At 41.1% G+C, this 5,320-nt stretch overlaps 1 pseudogene; it reads left to right on the forward strand.

Moving 5' to 3' along the window:
* Positions 1–3,196: 3,196 nt before the first annotated feature.
* Positions 3,197–4,143, forward strand: LOC105542909 (annotated as a pseudogene).
* Positions 4,144–5,320: the final 1,177 nt, after the last annotated feature.

The raw sequence follows: 5,320 nt of genomic DNA on the forward strand, positions 1-5,320 counted from the left end.
ACTTTCTTGAACTCCATGGACAATTAGGGAAAGCTGATGTGTCATATTCAGAATTCCACCAACAAAATGGCATTTGCAATTGCTGAATACAACAATTGTGTTCTATGAGTAAGATATTTTGTGTATAACAAAAAGTTTAAAACATCGGTGTATATTAGAAAAATATGCAGTGAAACACAGGAGGAAATGTACTTGCAATGCAAAAAGTAATCAGTGTCATGAAAATTTTAGCCAGAGAGCATGGTTGGTGTAGTATTTAATGAAAAGCAAATCTGTGTCTTCTCCTAAAGTTGAAAGTATAATTCTTTTTAGTTCATACATCAGTTTATTTTTATACATGGTTACAAATCCCCATTTGGATTAAGATTTTTTACCTGTAAAACTGATAAGGGTTTTCAAATTATGTCACATTATTAAAGAATCACTGCGAGTACAGTAGGTAAGAGTAACCCAACCACACTTCGCTTAGTGAGTTTCATTCTCTGGTTGATTAAGATCACAATTCTCCACTTCTGTGCCTATTCCTCTTTGGTCCCCCATCCTAGAGATATTTCGATTTACTTCACTTTAGATTCACACCTGTTAGGCATTATCTCATAAAATCACAAAACCACCAAGCGAATCAACAGCTTCAACCATAGAGACAGACACAGGTTGACCACCAATGGGGAACCCCATCCAATTGAATTTGTTTGCCCATGCCTTTATGTCATCTCACCCCTCCATACCAGACCCCACTGGACTCAGCAAGAGCTGTCTCTTCCATTTGTGCTCCATCTCCACTTTAAGGATAGACAGCTCTTACAATCTTAGTCCTCAGCATCAAATCAGATGCCTCATTTACTAAAAAGCTTTCACTCTGCTCACAATTCCTACCTTCCCACCAGCCCCCTCTAGGTCTAATATTCTGTAAATTTCATTACCCAGCTCCAGCAATAACATTCAAATTTAGCCTCATCAAAGGTCATAATAGCTTCCATACCTTAGAATGAATGGAATAAAACATATGGAATGCATGAGTCACATATAAATGTGGTTCACACATAAATGTGCAATATTTATTTTCTCTCAAAATATTTCACAAGTACACCACCTTCATCCTTGAGTTTTGCAGGCAAATAAAATGAATGAGCAGAGGACATTAATTAACATGGGGTGTAAGCATTCTTAAAAGCTTTAAAACAACAGTGGTATTAATATCTCTTTGATGTACCAGAAGAGCAATCAGAGAAACACTAAAAAGGTTCCCATTCTCTCTTTCCAAGGTTATTCATTAGCTGAACTACATCTCTCAGAATCAGAGCCAGACACCTCCGTTCCTCTTATATATGTCTCAATCATTTTACATAGAAAGAATCCATTCCATTAACCATCAACTTTACAGGAAGCAAAGCATAAGATGGCTGCTAACGTAGCTAATAGAACCCAGTGCTAGTCTAATGGAAGTAGAGAATCCAGAGTCCAAATGGCACTAGTTCCACCGTGTGGTCTTAGAACAGTATTAAATGGTTAAAGGAGAAAAAGCCATTTAAAACACAATTTTTAAAAATAGTCCTTTAGTCAAAACTAGCCTGGCCTAAATCCACTCTAAATCACTGCAAGATTCAATAGAAACTCAAAGGAAACTGCACACCAATGGATTCTCCAAAGAAAAACACATTATAATTGAACCATCCTATTCCTTGGCACACAAAACAGCTGGTCTGACCACACATGTTCAATTCGGGAGCCATATTTTAAGAGGGACAATGACAAACTAGAACACATTCAGAATAGGGCAACCTATTCTGAAAACTATTTCCTATGATAAATGGTTGAAAGGACTGGTGATCTATATTCACCAGTGAGAGAAATGAGAGAGCTGCCTGCAATAATGGGAGTGGCTAGCTCGCTGGACTAGAATTACACAAGAATAGCTTGAACCATTAATCAAGTAAAGAGCCCTAATCAAATAAATGCAAATTAAAACAACAGTGAAATACTATTTCCACATTCCCACATCTCAGCAAATTGGGACACACACATAATTATTTTTTCCAATGGAAATGCCTACGGTTTCACTGCTAGGAAGAGTAAAAAAAGCTTTTCTGTTAGTCTGGAAATAAAATTCAAAAGTCTTAAAATTGTACATACCTTTTTACCAAATGTTTTCATAGCTAAGAATTTATCTTAAGAAAATAACTGGATATGTCTTCAAAGACTTTTGTAAACAAATGTTCATCAGAACATTATGCTTACCAAAAAATAAAGTAAAAAGAAAGAAAGCAAAAAAACAAAACAGGGAGAACACCTAAACATCCAACAAAAATCTCTGGATTTTCTCCACGAATAATTGTCTAGTGCTTACAACGTGCTAGTCACTGCCAGATATGTTCCTCTTAATCCCCAGAATCCCTGCAACAGCCCTATGTGGGGGGCGTTATTATCCCCATTTTACAAATAGAGAAACTGAAGTGCCAAGTGTGTCACGTTGCTCACAGCCTCACAGACAACACATAGTGGGCCTGAAAGTCCAACACAGGCCTCCTGCCCAGACCCTGTGCTCACAACCACATTAGATCGGTTAAAAAGTAATGGCAGGTAAACACGTGGAATACAATTTTTAAAAATTAGGTGAAAGAAAAACGTGATGAACTCACTGGTATCAGTTAGCAAACTCTACCTTCTCCCCCTTTTAAAGAAAACTAAGAATACATTTGCCCTTCCATCTTCTGGCACCTCTCCTCTTCTCCAGCTTTCCGAAGACCTCACCCCTAGCCCTCCCAGCCCTGAGCTGGAATGCTTGCAAACCAGACACGCCACGTGAGCAGCTCCGAGCTGGCTTGCAGCCTCTGGCCAGTTTTTGTTATTCTCTCAACTGCCCTTGTTGCACAGATTAACGCATAGAATAAGTAACTAGGAAGCATATTTTTATTTTTATATCCCTCGGGGGGAAAAAAAAGTATTTTTATGCAAAATAAAAAGTTGAATTTGTAGTGAGCCGCCGTGCGGACAGCCAGCGAGGCAGCCAGCAGGATCCGGAGCGGCCCTGGAGCCTCTGTAAACCCCGTGGGACCCAGGTTTCCAGGCACCCCATCCAGGAGAGCCAGCTCCGAGCATCTTTGGGCGGCCACTCCTTCGGCCAGGAGCCTGGAACCCAAGCGCGAGAGACCAGGACCCCCGAGGGCAGCTTCTTCCCACCACCACCCGAACCATCATGACTCATTTCAAGGAGGGCCCTTCCTACCGGCTCTTGGCCAAAGTCAAGATCAAGATTGCTTCCAAATAGGATTATCAAACAGAAGATCTTCACAACTGGATAGCAGAGGTGACAGGCAGGAGCATTGGCACCCACTTCCAGCTGGGCTTAAAGGAGGGCATCCTCTGCAAACTCATCAACAAGCTGCAGGCAGGCCCAGTGAAGAAAGTCAATGAGTCCTCATTAAACTGGCCTCAGCGGAGAATATTGTCAACTTTATTAAAGCTATTCAGGATTATGGTATGAAGCGACGTGACATATTTGAAGTAAGTGATCTTTTCAGGATGGAAACATGATCCAGGTTCAGGCTACTCTGGTGGCCCTAGTAGGTCAAGCAAACACAAAAGGACACAACCATGGACATCAGGGTTAAATATGCAGAAAAACAAACAAGACATTAGGATGAAGGAAAATTAAAAGCTGCCAAAACTGTAATTGGATTGCAGATGGGAACCAACGAAGTGCCAGCCAGGCAGGTATGTCAACTTGTGGGACTACAGGCATCTTTATGATCCCAAAATGCAAACTGACAAACCTTTTGACCAGACCACAATTTGTCTGCAGATGGGCACTAACAAAGCAGACAGCCAGGTGGGGATGTCAGCACCAGGCACCAGAAGGGCCATCTACTATCAGAAGCTAACATTACAGCCAGTAGACCGCTTGACCATTTCTCTACAGATGGGTACCAACACGCTTCCCAGAAAAGAATGGGTGTGCATGGGCTTGGGGGGCAAGTATATGGTCGCAAATACTGTGCTGCTTTATCATTCACAACAGAAACAAATGGTTTGAAAATCAGTGATAGTGATTATCACACAGAATATCCAGATGACTAACATGGCGAGTACCAAGGTGACTGCCCTAGAGATTACCAATATGGCGACCAAGGCATCGGTGACTAGATTCACAGAAAAGAACTCAGTATTTAGTCTACTGTTTTCATTCAGTGAGAACCAAGCTGTCTTTAAATAATTTTTATCTTGTCTTCCTAAAACACGATTAAACTTATTGTACCTTAAAAAAATGACTTGCATACATTCCTTTTCCTTTTATCTGCCTCTTCCCCAAATGGTTGCCTTTTCTTGTTGTAATAGTTAAATTATACAGCATAACCAATAACTAGCATTTGAAATAAAAAGGAATACGGTGAAAGGGGAGAACTCTTACACCGCCAATTCTTTTATTAAAGATCTATGCGTTTTTACAATCTTACACTAGTATTTTCAAACAATAGGAAACTATTATTTTGGTACAGTTAAGTGTATCTGATTTCTGCCTGGAAGACTAAGCTCATCCTTATTGCTAAATGTGGTCTTTGCCACTTAAACCTAAGTTGCAACATTTTAGAAATTTACATATCAATGTTGCCACCATATTGTTTAATTTTTAAATAAAGTCAAGATCAGTGTGTGTTTATGATTATATATGTACTCGTTCTCTTCCTTAGCTGACAAGATCTTTTCAGAGTGATGTTTCCGAAGGAGTATGTATGAAATGGTCTGCAGACATTTAGATCTGGGTGGTGCATTTGCTCTTCCTGATCTTGCCAAAGTATCAATGTGGAGCTGCTCTGCATCCTTCAACTGTATTGACTGCTGAATGGCTCAGCATGAACTTATCACACAACTTTTTTTTGGGGGGGAGATGGAGTTTTTCCCTTATTGCCTAAGCTGGAGTGCAATGGTGCAACCTCTGCCTCCCAGGTTCAAGGGATTCTCCTGCCTCAGCCTCCGGAGTAGCTGGGATTACAGGCACACGCCACCACTATGCCTGGCTAACTTTTCTTTTTTTTTTTTTCAGAGTCTTGCTCTGTCACCCATGATAGAGCGCAGTGGCATGATCTTGGCTCACTGCAACCTCCGCTTCCCAGGTTCAAGCAATTCTCCTGCCTCAACCTCCGGAGTAGCTGGGATTACAGGCATGTGCCACCACGCCCGGCTACTTTTTGTATTTTTAGTAGAGACAGGGTTTCACCATCTTGGCCAGGCTGGCCTCAAACTCCTGACCTTGTGATCCACCTACCTCAGCCTCCAAAAGTGATGGAATTACAAGTGTGAGCCACCACACCCAGCCCACATT

This window comes from Mandrillus leucophaeus, unplaced genomic scaffold (genome assembly GCF_000951045.1).
Source record: "Mandrillus leucophaeus isolate KB7577 unplaced genomic scaffold, Mleu.le_1.0 Scaffold27, whole genome shotgun sequence".
NCBI lineage: Eukaryota > Metazoa > Chordata > Mammalia > Primates > Cercopithecidae > Mandrillus > Mandrillus leucophaeus.